This window comes from Panthera onca, chromosome D3, assembly GCF_046562875.1.
Source record: "Panthera onca isolate mPanOnc1 chromosome D3, mPanOnc1 haplotype 2, whole genome shotgun sequence".
Lineage (NCBI taxonomy): Eukaryota > Metazoa > Chordata > Mammalia > Carnivora > Felidae > Panthera > Panthera onca.
This window is the reverse complement of record NC_138350.1, coordinates 7,862,039-7,881,255: the sequence shown is the minus strand read 5'-3', so window position 1 is coordinate 7,881,255 and position 19,217 is coordinate 7,862,039. Positions and strand designations below refer to the sequence as shown.

The window sequence follows — 19,217 nt, the reverse complement described above, 5'->3', positions numbered from 1 at the left end:
GATTATTTTAGGCTGATTATTTTTAAGAAACTGAAGACACAAGAGAAGGTCTGAAAACCGAGTACAAGTTACCCTTTTGTAAGAGATATTTACACTTATAAGGGAAATCTCTAGTTGTAAGGGTGTCTCTGTTTCAGTACCAGGAAGAGGGGGATGACTCTCGATCTCTAGAAACTTATCAGTGGAGAAGGCAGGAACATGAATCTGCAATGCATAACAGGTTCATTTTCCTTTACTGAGCTTTTCCTGGTCACCTCCCCTCTCATAATTGATTCCTCACCACTACCTCTCCCACCCGCCCCCCCCCCCCCCCAAACATCTTTGTTTTTAGCTGAAGATATTTAAGGTGATGGCTTTGGATATTCAGGGAATTACTCGGTATTCCGGGGTGTTCCCCATGTATACAGGAAGTATACATGTTATTAAACTTTTGCTTGTTTTTCTCCTGTTAATCTGGCTGTCAATTTGATTCTTACACCAGCCAGAAGAACCTTAAAGGGTAGAGTAAAATTTTTTTCTCCTCAACACAAGGAACCTTCATGTTGTTTACATTCTGCTCACTTAAAGCCAATGTCATCCATCCATTCATTCATTCATTCATTCATTCATCAAACATGCACTTGAGCACCTACTCTGTGCCAGGTACAAGATCACTCACTGCCTGTGTGGTACTGACAGTCTAGCATCTTAGCTTTCATGGAAGAGGAGGTAGAGTCAGGACTTAAATAGTATTTACATAGACCTGGGGACCAGGCTGAGTAACAAGAATAAAGATAACAATAACAGAAGCTGATATTTTTCTGCATGTACTCAGTTGCATACACTGTGCTAGGGGATTTATATTCATTCTTCTTTGAGCATGACAACAGTTCTTCAAAAGTGATGTCAATACTCCATTTTTCAGATGAGGGAACTGAAGCTCAGAGAGGATAGGTCACCTGTCCCAGGTCACAGACTTGGTTCAAGTGACAGGGCTGGGATTTGAACCTGGGTCCTTTTGGCTCCAGAGACCATCCATGCTCTTTTCCTGATCCCACAGTATACTTGACCTAAATCCCCAGAGCAACTTCTGGCACTTTCCTCTCTATCCTGAGGTACTGTGCACTATCTAGACATGATATTCCAGGACACATGCAGATATGTAACCCCCAAGCCCCCTGCATATCTCAGCCATCTGTGATTAACAGAGCTGAACGCTGCCATTTCTCAGAAAGATTCATCAAGGACCTAAAATATACTGAGCAATGATCTTGAACTTCCAGAACTGTGCTAACATGGTAGTCACTTGCTTCCTGTGATTATTTAAATTCGGTATATCTAAAGTAATTTGGATGAAATACAATTACAAATTCAATTCCTCAGTTCAACAAGCCATATTTCAAGTGCTTAATAAACACAAGTGCTAGTGGCTACCATATTGGACAGTTCACATACACATCATTTATATTATCATAGAAAGTTCTATTGGACAAGTGCTGCTTTGTAACATCTAAGCTGTGCAGTTTTGTCCCATGGATCCCATCCCCCCACCCCCAACCCCCACCTGCCATTCATCTCTTCAAGCTCCAGCAGCTCCCAGAATTCCCAGGTCAAAATCTGAGTGAAACCAGGGACCAAAAATACATACTCAAATCTCAAGAAGACACAAATGCTGGTAAGGATGTGGAGTAACTGGAATGCCTAAATACCGCTGGTGGGAATGCATTTGGAAGACAATTTGCAGTCTCTTAAAGAGTTAAACATAAATTTGTCGTATGACCCAGTAATTTCACTCCTCTACCGAAGAGAATTAAAAATACATGTTCACGCAAAGACAAGCACATGCAAATTCAGAGCAGCACTATTCAAGATAGCCAAAAAGTGGAAACAACACAACTGTCCATCAACTGATGATGAATGGTAAACAAAGTGTGGTCTATCTATACAACAGAATATTATTTAGCAATAAAAAAGAACAGAGTACTCATACCTGTTATAACATGGATGAACACTGGAAACAATATTAAGTGAAAAAAGCTGACCCCGAGACCACATACTGTATGATCCTATTTATATGAAAAGGCCAGAAAAGGCAAATCTATAGACACAGAAAGTAGATTCATGGTGTCCTGGGGCTAGGAGTGGAATCAGGAAGTAACAATAAGGGCACAAAAGACCTTTTTGGGGGCAATGGAAACCTTCTAAAATTGGATTGTGGTGATGGTGGCACAACACTGTAAATACTAGAAACCACTGAAATGTACATGTACAATAGCTGAATTTTATTTTATATTTTATTTTATATGAACTATACCTCAATACAGCTGTCTTTAAGAACTCAAAAGAAATCAAGAAGTAGGGAAAGCTACCATTTATGATCATAAAGCTCATGGGAGCTTTCTTTTTGGAGCTCTCTTCATTTTAGTACTGGACCATCACGACACTAACAGACATTTATGGACATGTCACTGGGTGTCAGGCCCCATGGTCAGCATTTTACCAGATGTGGTTACTAGGATCCCCATACCACAGATAGCAAAACTGAGAGCTCATAGAAGGTACTACGCTGGCCCAAGGACAGAGTATGGCAGAACCAGGGTTCAAACTCGTGTGTGTCTTGCCTCTTAAAATCCACAGTATGCAGCATCCAGTTTTCCCAGCAATGCTTGTGGAAGCTCGGAAGAACAAATTCCATTCTGTGCCCTTGAAATCTTGAGCAGGTGGCTGGTTTCCCTCCCTTGTGTCACCTGACACCTTGCCGGCCGGGACCCATGGGGTCAGTTTCAGATGATTTCTATTCTAAAGCAATGTTTTCTGCATTTCTTCCCCCCTCCCCCCTTGGGGTTTATAAACTCTGTCTTTTCTGTATCAGGTTGAAACTTAGAATACAGGTTGTCAGCCAACATGCCAGGCATTTTTCTAAAAATAGCCCAAATTGGTTAAGCCATTTTTAAGCGATGGAACAGTCAGGAGAGGGGAAAAAAAAAAGTTGTTGGGCAGGAGGAGGAGGGAGGAATTTTAAAGGTGATTTCAGAGGCTTTTTTGGAACAGCTTCAAACTAAATATAAAAAAGATCTTGTCTGAATGAGAGGAACGTGGACCAGTGGCTACAGATGCTGGCCATGGGATGGCATGTGGTTTTGTCTGGTGTCCTGGGCTTCAGTCTGGCTGCTCAAGGTGAGCATTTCAACACCTCTGTGTAAGGGTGTCCAGAACATCCCAAGTGAAAGGGTTGGGAGCAGGAGTAGGTGGGGGAGGGGAAGAAGGCAGAGAAAAGGACTTTCTTCAAGAGTTGGGAGGACACGGGAAGGCGGGGATCTCAAAGGGCAAACACAACCAAGGTTGGTTTTCTGCTCTCTCTCAGGCAAGACCACCTAGGTGCTGAGGGTCTTGCCCTATTAAGTCAGACTCTCATTTGAATGCTCATTCATTCAAATGTGCTGACTAGTTCCCAGCAGAACTCAGATAGTATTAAGGAATGAAGGGGTGGGGGGCATGTGAAAATGGGCAGCAATATTCAGCTCTGGCTGGTGTCACATGGGATTGTGGGCCCAGGAGGGTGAGAGAGTCTGATTCTACAAAAGAGCCCGAATCCAGATTTTTAATTTGAAAATCCCCCGATTTTTAATTGTTGGCAACAAATTCAGAAAAAAATTTAACAATGCAGTCTGTGCCAAACAAAACAGATTTACTGGGGAATTTGGACCTTGGCCTGCCAGTTTGCAAACTCGGGTCTAGCCTGTTAATTACATGGGATGGAGAGAATAATAACAACGATGACTTACATTTACAGTGCGTTTATGATGTTCATGGCCCTGTGCTGAAACAACCCTGTGAGACAGGCACTGTTATTTATCTTTTAGAGAGGAGCACATGGAGGCACAGGAAGGTTAAGTCATTTGCCCAAGGTCACACAACTGAGGTGCCAGGGCTGACTTCAAGCCAGGAGTCTGGCTCTAGAGCCTTGCTTTAACCACAAAGTGATTGCAAGCTATGTGACCATTGGTGTGACATGTCCATGCTGTCCTGAAATGAGAGACCCCTGGAGATGAGGGGGTCTTTAATACTGGCCAGATTCATCAACCCCACCTTGTATAAGCCCAAAGAAGTTGGGGAGGAGCCCAAGGCTGAGAGCAGCATCCAGAATGTAGGTTTATTTCACTGTCCACTCTGTCCTGGGACTGCCCCAGGCCCAGCTGACCCTAGCAGGTCTTTAGGAGGATCTATGTGGCTTTTCAGATGAGTGTCCCCAGTTTGTTCCACCTGCTCGTGGGAATCAGCTTCCCTTCCGTCTCAACATTCTATGGGGGTGGGAGGCACAAGCTAAGCCACAAGGTAGGGCTGACCACGAATTCTGCCCTCCAGCCAGCATTAGGTTCCTAGGCCCAGCCTGCTCACCATCCCCACACCTCCAGTTCCTTCCTTCCAGGATCCCAAACAAGGAGCCAAGGAGCGGGTTCACAGCAAAACGCTCATTACCATTTGCATCCCGCTTTTTTCTAGCAGATGTGCGGCCATTACAATGGCAGGGAGAAAATAGAAAGAAATTTCAGAATTTGTTCTCCAAAGATATTCAAATTAGTTAATCAAGGGGCTTATTATTGCTTCTCCTTTCCCCCCACCCAGCTATCCATGAGGATAATTGATCAGCTGCTAATAACGGATTATACTTCACAAGTGTTTTCTTATACCCATTACTAGCGTGTTTAAAGACATTCTGTAAAGTTCTAATTATTTCAAATTGTTCCACTGTAGAAAACACCTTTGGAAGAGTCAGTTGTTGGCCGTGCCAGGGATGCCTATGCCGGGTCAAAGCATGTTTGGAAGCCATGATGAACAGCCTGGGTAATCCCATGACTCCCCCCCACTCCCCCCAACCCCCCCCCCCCCCCCACCCCCCGGCCCGGACATCTGCATCCTCTCCCTCTTCCCTCAACCCATTCTCCACAGGGCCACCAGGATGCTGTTCCCTCATCACCATCCCTTAAAGACAGGCCAGGTCTCAAACTCCTTAGCACACACTGCATTCATTCATTCACCCACTCATTGATTCATTCACTCATTCATTTTTTCATTTAACACAATAGTTTTCAGACTTTTTTTGTCTCAGGACCTGTACCAGTGCTAGGAAGTCATGGGGGTCTCCCAAAGGAAGGCGATAGTGCTGGCCCTGGGGAGTGAATCAAGAGTGGGGGTCCCCAGGTGGGGAACAGGGGAAGCACACTCCAAGCAGAAGGAACAGCAAGTCCAAAGGCCCAGCGGTGAGGAAAGGCATGGCAGATCTCAGCAGGTGAGAAGAGAGATGATGGCAGCAAGTGTGCCTGAGGATCCTAACAACACAGTAATGATAACAACAATCAAGAACAGCAGATGGCTACCTAAGTCCACTGTGGACTGGACACCTTCTTAGCTTCTCCCATTTATTACATCATGTAGCCTTCCCAACAGCCCCACTAGCTAAATAGCACTGTTATCCCTGCTGTAGAGTTGGGGAAACTACAGCCTTGGCAAGTCAGCACTTGCCCCGCATTTGCCCAAGGCTGGTGCTGTTTAAACCTGCACAGGCTGGCTTCGGCGGCTGCAGGCCTGGCTCCTCGCTGTTTGTTCTAGAGTGCTGCTATGGGGCGGGAGAAACAAGGCCCTTGATTCCTAGAAGCATGGTTCCTCGTGAATCTGTGACACCGGGACTCTCCCTCACAGCGCTGCAGGGGCAGGGAGTGAAGGCAGTGAGGAGGTGGCGGGGTGAGCATGCGGACCTGAGTAGTAGTGTGGGGAGAGACCCTGGAGGGTGTTGGGTCCAATGCACACACCAGACTAAAAGCCGCGCACCAGGCTGCAGGGGCACAGCAAGTGCAAGGCTGAAGTCTCTTAAGCAGATGGAGAGTTAAGTCAGGCTCACGGGCACATGCACATGGACACACACAGCCTACCTGCCCCTCTTTTGCCTGGACTCCTCCAGGATGTGGGGCTGGGATCCACCACCTTCAGAGGTGCTTCTTTCTGAAGATACAAAGGGTCAGATGACTGGCTGACAATGCCAGGCAATTCCCTGGATGGTCAAAAAAAAAAAAAAAAAAAAAAAGAAAAAGAAAAGAAAAAAAAAGAACTAATCTAGTGGCCAAAAAACATCAGAGGTCAAAGGAATAGCAGGGTTGAGTGGACATCCCGATTTGAGCAGCTTCAGAGGGTGGGGGCAGGCAGAAGAATGTCTACCATGAATGCGGGGAAAGGCCCTCCCTTTGGAAGGTCAGTGACAGGAGTGTGAGCGTGTGAATGAGCAAGAAGATGAAAGGATGATCCTTCAGGTAACAGGCTCTAACTTGGTTTTGTTGGACAGAATGGGAATCTGTCTCCATTCCCTGCAAGTCCTGAGTGATAATTGTTGAATTAAAAAGAACGAGTGAAATAAGACTGCAAAGGAAAGGCCACAGAGCAGGAGGAGGAATGTGCACTTTACCTAATAAAGGACTGTGTCCAGAATCAAAAACTCCTAAAACTTCATTAAGAAAAAGAGGGATGACTTAATAGAAAAATGGCCAAGACACTTGAACCAGCACTTCCCCCAGAAGAGGAGATTCTAACTGTAATGAGCACATGAGAAGATGCTCAGCCTCATTAGTCATCAGGGAAATGAAAATTTAAGCCACAACAAGATACCTCTACACACACAACTGAATGGCTAAAACGAAAGGCAGGCAATACCAAGTATACTGAGAATGTGGGGCAACTGGAACTGGCCTACACGGTGCACGTGTCAAGTGAAAAACTACCTGGCAGTGTTTACTAAAGCTAAACATGCCGCCCTGTGGCCCAGCAATTCCACTCCTGGGTATACATACCTCAGAGAAATATGTTCAGCAAAATAAAGTCTTGCTTTTCCAAGTATGGTCATGGGCCAGCAGCACGGCTTTAATGAGAACTTGTGTCAAATGCAAAAAACTCAGGAGCCACTCCAGACCTACTACATTGGGGTCTGTAGCTCTACAAGATCACTAGTTGATTCATGAGTACATTAAAGTTTGAGAAGTGCTGGTCTGGAACATTCATAGAAGCACTATTCATAATAGCCCCAACTGGAAACAATCCAAATGTCTATTAACAATAGAATGTATAAATAAATTTGAAATATATATTTACCCAGTGGAATACTACAGCCACGAGCATCAATGAACTACAAAGACAAACAACAGTATTGATAAATCTTACAAATGTAAAGCAAAAGAAGCCAGATGTGGAAGATCACATGCTGTATGATTCCATTTATATAAGGTATGAAAACAGGCACAATGAATTTGTGTGGTTAGAAGTCAAGAGAGTGGTTATATCTGGGGGGGTAGTGATAGGAAGGGGTACAAAGGACACTTTTGGGTGGCTGAGAATATTCTGTTTCTTGATCTCAGTGCTGGTTCCATGGGTGTGTTCAGTCGTGGCAATTTGTCCAGCTGTATACTTATGATTTGTGCACTTCTCTGAATGAGTGTTCTGGGAGGATGAGGTAGGAAGAGGGAGAGAGCTGAGGGGAGAGAGGACCAGCTCTTTTCTTGCTGTCCAAAATATTCTGGAATCTGCCCACTCTTGCCATCTCCGCTGCCACCACGTCCTAATCATTGCTCGCCTAGACTGCAGTGGCCAGTCAGGGACTTCCTGTTGCCTCTCCCTCCCAACAATCAGTTCTACCACAGCACCCAAGAGTGTTTTCACAAACATGAATAAGATCCCATCACTCCGAGGCTGAAAATTCTGCCATGATTTCCCACTGATTCTGATGCTGATGTCCCAGATTCTACCCAGGGCCAGCGAGCACAGTGTGGTCAGGCCCTGCCACCTCTCTGTCCTCATGCCTCCCGCTCTCTATGATCCAGCCGCTCTTTCACTGGCCAAACATTTGACTACCTCAGTGCCTTTGCACCTGCTATTCCCCCTTGCATGGACTTCTCTTCCCCTAAATTTTCCTACAACCGCTTCTTCAGGCCTTCCCTGTCAGGACTAAATGAGACTCTGTTCTTATTCTCTTTTGGCCCCTGGTGGCTTCCTTCACAGTGCTCCTGATATGCCTCTGTTTGCTTCTTGCCATCTCCCCTGCACAACGTTGATGGCAGGGACCATGTCTGTCTGATTCGGTGTTGTGTCCTGGCTGTAATGACACCTGGCACATGCAATGCGTTCCTCCTCGGGCAGAAGGCACAGAGCTGGCCCTCCCTCCCACTGCTTCAACCCCTATGCTCCATAATCCTCTTCCTTCCTCATCATTTCTCATCTGCCCTTTGTTTCTGATGTTGTGGATACTTTGAGTTAGTAATATATTTACTGAGGTAGAACATCCCTTCAAAAAGGTGCATGCAGCAGGTGCTCAATAAATACCCGCCAAAGGAACAAGGCAAGAGGCGGGCTCAAGTGCTAAAACACATATTTACAAAGCATTCCCAGGCACCTCCTGTCATGCAGTTGTCGTTGATTTTAATGGCTGTGGCACAGTTTGGTTGGCCTACTGTTAAAGTTTTGAAAATATGTCCTTGAGGGACATAAGAAAATGAGACAGAAAGGCCAAGTTTAAAAACAGAGTGATTCAGTGAAAATATCTGATTGATGGCTTTTAGGTTGTGGGGTGACTGGCTCTGTGGATCCTGGCGTCCTTAGCCAACCTGAGAAAGGGCCAGGGAAGCGGGGGGAGGGCGATTTCACTAAGGTCCCGGGGGTCACAGGGGCCCCACAAAAAAGACTAGAAATGGCTTTTCAGGGGCCTCAGCTCCCCTGAGGGCTCAGCCCTGGAAGTGATAAGCTATATTAGAGGGCAGGACAATAACTTCTATAAATAATTTTTTCTTTCTCTCATTCGCAAGTTTCATTAGAAAGTGTGACATAGGTAAGATCTTTTACTATGTCCTTTGAGAAATCCTGCCCCGACTTTGAGGGTGAAGAGGGTCTAGAGACCCCTAGAAACCTTCCATCAAAAATGCAGAAAGGAACATTTCTTTCCTGCAAACTGGCAGGAAGGCGCTGTGCAAGGCTTTCCCACAGGTCATCTTATATATTGGTCACTTACTGTGTGCAAAGCCCTGTGGTGAAGGCTTAACATACATGATGCCATTCACTGCTATTAACTCCATTTCATAGATGCATAAATTGAGGCTTAGAAAGGCTCGCTGTAGTGCCAGAAATGGGCAGAATCAGAGGCTGAACCCAGACCTGAGCATGCCTGGCTCCACATTGTCAATGCCTGTCCTGCCCACCTGCCTGACAGGATTCTGTGCAAATGGGCTGTGATTCCCTAATGGCAGGCCACTGTCAAGACCACTGGGACTAGGACGCTCTCATGGGTAAGAGGCAGGATGATTTGAGCATAAAGAAGGAAAGTAATTGCAATGGACTGAATCTATCAAAGAGGTTTAAATCTGAGTTCATACTATAAAATAAAAACCTTTACTGGTCACTCTGGAGGATGCTGGGAAACCAACTCATTGCTGTGAAATCTGGTAAATAAAAGAAAGAATCAAGCTTGCGTCTTGCCTTTACTAAAGTGCAAACTGCACCCTGGGGTGACCAAACAGCAGAGGAGTAGAAGTTTCTCTCATTAGATACATTCCAGCTAAATAACAGTAAGGAATAATAGAATTAGACCATCGCCATCTGGCAGCCCCTGAGGAGCCGTGAGTTACCCCGTCGAATCCTGACAACGCTCACTCATTCCACCAAACACATACCGAAAGCCTCCTTTGGTGCCAGACACTGTTGCAGGTGCTTTCCACGTTAGCTCATTTCATCCTCACAACTCTGTAAGGTGTTATTATTCTCCCTGTTTCATACACAAGGGAGCTAAAGAAAGAGAGGTCAACTTACTTGACCAAGAGCACACAGCAAGTGAGCGCCAGTACTGGGATTTGAAACTTAGGCAGCCGGGCTCCAGCACTGAGTTACAGCCCTCTGCCCGCTTTGAATAGACACAAAGATCAACGGCATTGTGGTCAGAAGCTGGGGCACCAGGGGAGCATGTGGCCAAAGCCCTGAGCCAGGCCTGTGGTGCTAGCCAGCAGGAAGGCTTCCAGGAGGCAGGGCCCACAAACACCCGTTAGGTGGGGGTGACTCTCTCTATTTTATAGTTGCAGCCAAAGAAGGCTCAGCGAGGGGCATGACCTGCACAAGGTCTTACCACTCTAACTACTGTGCTCCCTACCTCCAGGATGTATGTTTGCAGCTGAGCCCAGTGGAGAAGAGCAGGCCAAGCCTCAGTCACTTGAAGAGGGGGCTATGGAAGACAATTCCAGCTAGAGTCCAGTGTGGACAGACGCTGTGTAGGAGACTTGCTGACTGATGCTCAGATGACCCACCCAGCTGGTATTGTATAGAGCCAACTCTGGGCACCATCGACCTGGAGGACAGCCTTCTCTAAGGGTTGTTGGCGGGGGGGGCAAGGCACCCCAATCCCTACCCAGATCTCTACCCTCAAGAGCAATGGGAGTCACTAAAGTGCTTTTAAGTGTGGAGATGGAGAGAGAGGGAAAAAAAAGCAGGGAAGGGGGTGAAGAAGGGCGAGGGTTGGGATGAATGGCAATTTTGTACAGAATGGCCAGGGGGAAGCCACATGGAAAAGATGACTTTTTGGGAAAGACTTAAAGAGGGTGGAGAATCCAAACAAATGGCTATCTGGGGGAAGAGGCTTTCACTGAGAGGGAACAGAGACTGAGAAAGAGAGGGAGAGAAAGAGATACAGGGAGAGTAGCAGAGGGCCTATTACAGTGGGAGAGAGAGGGACAGACATGGAGGGGGAGAGAGAAACAACTACCTAACTGCCCCTTCATGGCAGCCATGTGGGCAGCAGCTGGTCAAGCTCCCGCCCTGTCCCTCCTCTCTGGGCTGAGCTGGTGATCAGGCCTCATTACAGGAGCTGTGAGCGTCAGGAGCTGGGCCTCTGAAGAGGATTCTGCTACCAAGCCTTCCAGGTGAATAGGTTCAGGGACTTCACTCAGTATGTGTGTGTGTGTCTGGGGGTGTCCCCTGAGGGGCGCAGGGAGCCGCCTCCATCCTCAGCACCTGGCCCATGAGACCGGGACTGGTACTGCCACAGAGAGCTCTGTGCCCAGCACTGCCATCAACATTGCCTCCTTTCAGCCTCACGGCTGTAACAGTACCCGCTAATATCTGTGGATGGCACAGACCAGCTTATCGGTTTACGTGCACAATCTCACCTCCACCTGTCATCACCTCACACTGTCACCATTTTACAGACGAGAAAACTGAGGCATAGAGGGTTGCTATTGCTTATCTAAAGTCAGCAGCCAGTAAGTAACAGAGCCGGTATTTCCTCCTAAGTCTGATTCTAAGAATCTAGGTTCTTCCATTATACTAATTTCTTTAAGTAGGGAAATTTTCACCCCGCTAAAGTAATCTTTGCATATGATAAATCCTGCAACAGCACAGAAAGGTTTAATATTCAATAGTGTTCTATCTGTTCTATCAGAGGTGCCCACCATCATTCTGTGTCCTTTCAAAGACATTCTATTCATATTCAAGCACACAAGCAAGAATAACCTTTCTCTTCTTTTGTTTTACTCAGATACAGCATGCTACGTACCATGTTCTGCAACTTGCCACTTTCACTGAATTTATCTTGCCTGCTCCTTTCATCGGTACGTAAAGAGCATCTGGCTTCGTTTTTACAGCCACAGAGTACTCTGTGTGGAGGTGCCTTATTTTATGCAGCTGGTCCCTCACTCATGGACACTTAGGTTATTTCTGGGCTCTAGCTATTACTGCCCACGCCACACTGCACCAATGTATGAAGACATTCATCTTGGTGCCCCTGTGTGGGTTATGTCAGAGGGTAATTTCTCAGATAGAGAAGGGCCAGGTCACAGGGCAGACACATTTGTAAATGTGGTAGAGGCTGCCAGCCCGCCCTCCAAAGGCACCGCATTGATTGTCTCTCCCACCAACCACATGAGGGACTGCCTGTCCCCACAACTATGCCGAGACTACTAGGCACACTTTTATCAGAGTGTCGGGGCAGCAGGGATGTGAAAGGGAAAAAGGGGAGGGGCATGCACAATGGGAATATGTCCAGAAGAGGGTGAATAGGTGACAAGGAAGATGCTGAATGTGCCATGGACTTGCTCTGTGATTTCAGAGAAGTTACTTGACACCTCTTTCCTTGGCCTGGAATTCTTCTTGAGCCAAATGAGCTTGTTGGTCACAAATGTCCATGGTGGCTGCTGGGTGTTTCTGAATGCCTTAGACTGATGGTCATCGCCATCAAACAGCACGTGCCAGGCACACTGTCTGGGCTGACATGTATTACCTCACTTCGTCCTCACAGTCACCTGGATAGGGAGGTCTTATTATCAGCCCTATTTGAGGATTGGGAAAGTGCAGCCCAGAGAGGTTCAATTGCTTGCCCAAGGTCACACAGAGCTAAGAATGTGATGATGCTGGGCTTTGAACCAAGGTCTACCTGACTTCAGGGTTCAAGCTCTTAACCACTGTGTTATCCTGGTCAGAGGTTGACTGGCTCCCAGCCAGGTGATCAATGAGCTCTCCCTGCCTCCGAGACCCCATTATTGCCCCTTCCTACTGATGGACCTCTCAGCCCTGAGATTTCTTTGCATGGAAGCTTCCTGGTAACCTCAAACTTGTTCCTCTAACTGAAGGAATTGGAGCCTGGGCACAACTCTGTGCCCATAAGGATAAAGCAGAAGCTGTTCCCAGGAGTCCTGGAAGCCCAAACACCAGGTCTCCCCATGGAGATCATTGAAATTTCTATACTTCTGGTTTCTTCTTTCTCCCCTGGAAAGATGGCCTGCCATCCTTGGCTATCCAAGTGCCCAGTGGAGTCCCCACTGGAGGTACATGCATCATTCATTCATTCATTCATTCAACAGATATTTATTGAGTATTCTCCACTGAGGCTAAGAGCCAAGACTCCAGAAACCAACCTGAACTTGACTTTCAGCCTCGCCACTTCTTAGCTCTGTAATCTTGGGGAAGCCGCTCAATGCCTGGGAGCCTCAGTTTCTGCATCTATTAACAGGTATAGTTATTACCAACTTCCTAAGGTAATCGGGCAGCTTGAAGGAGAAAGGTGCATCTAGAAGGAAGTGCTTGGCATAGGATCTGGGGCAGGTGTTATTCTGCCTATTACCGACCTCTGCCCTGCCCTCCGGGAGCTTAGACCATCCTCCACTATGAACTTTCTAAAATTAGCTGGCAGCTGCCAATTCCAAGCAGAGCTGGCTTCTGGGAACTGGGAGGCCTTGGCACTGGCGCCTGAGCCTTTTTCCCCATCCCATCAAATAACGAATCGTCAGACTCGGCCACCCCACGATGGTCTCAGGTTTACAGCTGTTCCACCATCAAGGACGCTGGGGCTAATGGCTCTGAGATGAGAGATCAACTGGAGAGCGCCAAGATGATGGATGCACGTGCCCAACGCCAGGATGCTGGCCGCTGCGCTGCATGTAAAAGGGAATGCCTAATTTGTTCATACCCACAATTACCTGGAGCCCGCTCTTCAGGTATGATTGAGTGCGGAAGGGGTCCCAAGTGCGGTCTCTGTTTGGAGGAATTAATTATTTCAAGTGGCGCCAACCTCTGAGCTCGGTTGCTTGGAAAACCTTCCCTCCCTCCCCACTCATCAATGGGGATGCATCCCTGGTTAGGACCTGCCTGATGTGGAATGAAACAAGGAGAACTAAAAATACAGGCATTCTGGAGAGCTTTGGAGATTGCTTTTTATACCCCACCCTGCCCTGAAACGTTTTTTTGCATCAAGCCTTCACACTGCACACTTTTAAACAGATATAACACCCCCCCACACACACACTCAACTTCCCTCCCCCTGAGATTATGTGCACCCCATCAGAGATAATCCAATGAGCCGGCGGGCCACTGCACTCCCGCTGAATTACAAGGATTTCTCCTGCCAACCAAATATTTCATCCAGCTGTAGATATCATGAGGAAACGGCAAACAAAGAGAGAGATTTAATAACTGGAAATAAGACTAAGGATACAGATAGTTTAATTTTTTTTTGTATTGCATCTAATTGCAATCAACAGTAGACATCTGACACAGTGACAGCCTCAGCAAAATTGCTGCTGAGAGAACAGAATCTTTGTCTAAAAATAATCAGACATTCTGTGCACCACTGTTTGTTATAACGGTAATCGATGCTGGAGGCTTTGAATTCCATCAATTTATAGATCTGCGCCAGCCTGCCTGGCGATGGGGCGCGGTGCACTGGGGCCCTTGCCGGCGCGGGCAGTGCTGGGGCCCGGTGTGTGATTAAGATAAGCCCCGATTCCTTTCATACATTCCTTATCAGGGTCTAATTCTCCAGCAGGTAGAGATGTTCACAACAGTTAAAGATTAGTGCAGCTTCTCAGACGCCAAATTTGAGGGTATTGATCAATAAATCAAATCAGGCCAATCAATGGCCCAATCAGGAGAGTCTAGCCAGTGCATTATTACCGGCGCCTCCAAGCCAAGGCTTTTCATGGGTTTCATCAAAACAGCCTCACCTTGGCTTCCCGCCAGCTGCTGGCTTGCCTAATAGACTCCACAGCCGAGAGGGGCTCCTGCCCAGCGGAAGAGCAATAAATTTCTCATCAAACAGCCGATGGAGAAACAAGATGAACATCTGTTTTGCTGCAATGAAACTCCTGTGTTCTTCAGAATGCGCAAACCGCCTCTGACAGACCACCCCAAAGGCGGCTTCCCTGGCACGCGGCGGCCCCACGGAATATTCCGCCGGTTATTTCAATCAGGTAATTTAAGGAGACTTTTGCAGTCTTCTCTCTGCAGCTACCGGAGCTCTGCAAAGGCTGTTCCGGCACAGTCGATAATAAATGCCATCCTGGGACCCTGCAGTATGAAGGCAATTTTATGATGCCCATTATGTGGCAATGTAACTTCATTAAAAGCTGTTTATTCCCCCTAAGCATTTTAAGCACTTTGCCTCACCCATAAAGGAGGAGCCGGGAGGTTACTTTTACAGAAAGGGTTCTGGGCTGTATTTCTTCCCTCAATAACACGGAAGAGCCTCGCCCACTGGCCTTCTCACTTCAAGGAGACGAGGTGGCCCCAGTGCCCAGGAAGCCTGGGTGAGGACTGTTTTCCCCAGAACCCAGCCGTGTAAGGGCTGAGAGGTCCAAGAAAGGGGAGGCCTGGGAGGCCTCCATTCCACCAGACCTTTGTTCTGGATCCTGCAAGACAGAGATGAAGAAAGTTCTGGAATATGCCAGCCAAATGCAGCATTTTTTCAAACTGGGGTCCCTTGGACTATTCCTTTTGCTCTTCCATGTTGACACTAATCCAAAGAAATTATAACTTGGCCTGTGGTGAAGGCCCAGATTCTCTTCTGCAGAGATAGCTGGCAGCTGGAAGATCATCTCATGGCCCAGATTTGAATGCCACATGTCAAGGCTTCTTTGGCAGAGGTCTGCAGACTCCAGGGATGAGAGAATCAACTCTCAAGGATCTGCAAAATTTGTTTCTATCTCTTTAAAAAGATCTGTTCTTGTCATGAGCCCGAGGAGAGATGTATTGGAAGACGGCATTTTGGCCTCTGTGAAAGCAGAGGAGGAGAAAGGAGGGGAGTGCATGCTTCTGCAGTGGCGAGCAGCCTGCAAGTACCAGAAAGACTGAGAGCATGACGGTTCCCCTCTGTGCCTCAGTTTCCCCACCTGCCAAGTGGGGCTGATGATACCCATCTCTGGGGTCTGCTGTGGTGCAGAAAAGGTCCTCTTCAAAGAGTGATCACAAGGGTCCCTTAGGATTCTTCTCATTTGGATGAGCTCAGTGTCCAAGAGGAGGGAGAACACTGACTCAAGAGGGTCATGAGACAGCTGGGCCAGTGGGTGGCAGGCTGTGGGGCTGGAATTCTGTGTGGGATGCAGTGGGGCACATGAGAGGGTCTGGAAGGTGGAGCACATGGTGGAGGGGAACAGTTGGGGAGACATGTCTAACATGGTGGCATTCAGAACGAGGATAAAAACCATGGGCCCCCTGAAGATCAACCACATGCTATGTGAAGCTACAAGAAATAGAATAGTAACAACAACAAGAACAACAACAACAACAACAACAACAGTAATAGTAGCAGTGGTAACAGCCAATGCTATTAGCCCAAATTCTACGCCAGTCACTGTTCAAACTCATTTATTCCAGTTGTATAATTATCATCCCCATTTTGCAGATTAGGAAACTGAGACCCAAAGAGATAAACTTAGTCTTCCCAAGTCACAATGCTAGTAAACAGAATTAATTGTTAACATTTCTTGGCTCCTATTTTATTTTATTTTATTTTATTTTATTTTAGAGAGTGAGAGTAGGGGAGGGGCAGAGAGAGAGAGAGAGAGAGAGAGAGAGGATCCCAAGAGGCTCCATACTGTCGGCACAGAGCCTGATGTGGGGCTTAAAACCACAAACAGTGAGATCATGACGTAAGCTGAAATCAACAGTCGGATGCTTAACTGACTGAGCCACCCAGGCACCCCTCCTGGGTACTTATTTAATGCCAGAAACTGATCTCTGATCTGTGCACCTTATATGCATTCTCTTGATTTATCTTTGTAACACCTGTCCGGGGAGGAGGGCTTATTGTTATTACTACCATTTTATAGATGAGGAAACTGAGGCTCAGAGAGAGAAAGTGATTTAAGCAGATCAGTAGGGGTGGAGCTAGGACTAACATACATTCCACAGTCCTTGAAGCCTTTGGGGGCTATTTCCTGGCCTCCCAGGGGCTTGCCAGGAGGGGAGGAGACGAGGGGAGTTCACAGGTCCTCACAAGGCTCCCAGGTTCCACTATTACTAGGCAGTCAGAGAAACTTCCTGCACAGGCTTTGCCCAGCTTCCCTCTCAGTCTCCCTGCAGTGACCACTGATCTCCTTGTGTCCTTCCCTGCCTCAGAGCCTGAGCTCTTTCCTGAGCCTCGTAAATGCCCACCATTTCCAAGATGCTACTTCTTCAGGAATGTTCTGCTGGGGCTCCAGAGCCCCTGCATTTCCCAGTCAGAACCCTCAGCACAGGCATAAATAATTTGACTTTGTTACAAGGTAACCATATCATAAACGTCTACTTTTCCCATTGTACCCAACTCTGTTCACCTTTGTATACCCAGCCACAGAGTAGGCACTTAAGAAATGTTGAATGATCAAAGTGGGGACCCCTGCCTTTTCAGTGTCCCTCAAGGCAACATGGTCCACATGTGGCAGAACCATGGGGTGCTCCAACTCTCCATAAAAAGAATCCAGGTACATGTTGAATTTCCAGTGTCCTTTTCCCTTTCCAGATGTGTACTCTTCAAATTCAGATCCAGTTCTAAGTATGTTCCCTGTTTGAAACGTGGGGACAGGGGTGGGTAGCTAAAACTGTGGTTTTGTAGGAAAGAGAGAGAAGGAGAGCAAGGGAGGGAGAGGAAGGAAGGAAGGAAGGAAGGGGAAGGAAGGAAGGAAGGAAAGGTTACAGAGAGGGGATGGGGTCATGGGTCCACGCTGGAGCCATGGAAGTTGTGAAACAAAGATGACCCAGTCAGAGGGCTGGACTTGTCAAACCAAGAGCAAATCATAATCCTGCCAGACCATGGGGCTGTCCGCCAAAAATACAGATTTGTGAAGGGGTATCTCATACAGAGAGGCCACAGTATATTAGATTTATCATACACTCCAGCCAAGATGTGCTGCTGAGATTTCGGGGCAAGATTTATTACACTGGCTGCTTTTTAAAATGAAAGTGAAAAGAGGATATTCTGGCAAAACCGCGGGCTGTTAATGGGGTGAGAATCACATAAAATGGATCATCTTCGAATCTCCTCGTATGCACAGACAGACTTTGCAAAAAACCCTGGAGTCTTCAGAAAAAAGACGCTCAACCCAATGTTTTCACACTGACCTGCCAGTTGACTTTAAGTGAATTATTCTCATTCCTTGGATGTGTGTTTCTTATTTGCAAACAACAGCAATAACACAAAATAGTAGCTCTTATTTATTGGTTGATTACTATTCACTGGACACTTTACATGAGTCAATCCTTTGAATCGTGGCAACAACCCTTTGAGACAGTGTTGTTTTTATACCCATTATACAGATGAGGAAACTGAGGTTCCAAGGTGTAGTCAGTCAGTGGCAAAGCCAGAATGCTAACCCAGACCTGGAACCAGCTGCAGTGAGAAACCTTCACTGACCTTCTGTTCTGAAAAGGTGGCTCTGCCCGTTCAGATCAAAGTTATGGGATACATTCAGACCTTATCATTCCTGTTCTCAAAAGAGAGGTTCTAACAAGGAAGGCCCAGTCACCCTCCAGTCCTGGTGGTATGTGCCTTTTGCAGAGACAGCTGCAGACAAAAAAAAAAAAAAAAAAAAAAAAAAAGGGTGATTTTATTTTGGTTTCTCCTGATGTTTGCTTTTGGGTTTTCAGCTTCAGCTTGTGCCAGGCAAAAGTGGGCTCTGCTCCCAAAGGCACCAAAAACATTTCAGAGGCAGAAACCACAGGAATGTGACATGCCAGAGGGGATTCAAACGTAAGGATGTGAAAGCCTCCTAGGTGAGGTGTCATGTCTGGCTAAAGGCATCCAGGATGGGGAGAACCAGAAACTCTAGAACAATGCTTCTCAATGTGTTTGTGTGTGTGTGGCGGGGGGGGGGGGGGGGGGGGGGTGATTTTGGCCTCCAGGGCACATCTGGCAAGGTCTAGAGATACTTCTGCACTGTCACACTGGAGGGTGCTACTGCTGGCATCTAGCTGGTAGAGGCCAGTGGTGTTGCTAACCATCTAACAATGCAAAGAACAGCCCATAACAAGGAATTATATGGTCCAAAATGTCAGTCGTGTGTGAGGCTGAGACACCCAGAGCTGGGGGGAAATTTACCCTGGAGAACAGAAGACTCAGAGAAGGGGCACCTCTACATATTTGAAAAACAGGAGAGGAGCTCAGACCCCTATGGGCAGAGGAAGTTACACACAAGCAGGTTTCAGGTCACCGTAAGGAAGACAGCCCTGATAGCGATAAGTGAGTTCCCAGTCCTTAAAGGATTCCCCGCGTAAATGGTTAACTGCTGGGCTCTGTGGAAGGGAAATCAAGCCTAGAACAGGGAGCTGGATGCAATGACCTTTCTTTTTCCATACAAACCTGACATCGGATAAAGTTCCCAGGACAGCAATGAAGTTTGAGGTTCCTTCTGGAACCTTCCATGGATTATCTCATTTAACCCTGCCTAAGGTGGAAAGAGGTAAATCACCTGTCTGAG

At 47.0% G+C, this 19,217-nt stretch overlaps 1 protein-coding gene across 10 annotated transcripts in view; it reads right to left on the bottom strand.

The window, feature by feature from the left end:
- CUX2 (cut like homeobox 2) overlaps positions 1–19,217 on the bottom strand; it is a 327,139-nt gene that overhangs the window by 121,116 nt on the left and 186,806 nt on the right. For 2 of the 10 annotated variants that reach the window (XM_078435801.2, XM_081790679.1), the window contains exon 2: positions 5,910–6,028. The exons of the other annotated variants lie outside the window; for them this stretch is intronic. The gene's annotated coding sequence lies outside the window, so the exon portion shown is untranslated. The remainder of the gene's footprint in view (positions 1–5,909; positions 6,029–19,217) is intronic. 10 annotated transcript variants of the gene reach the window in all.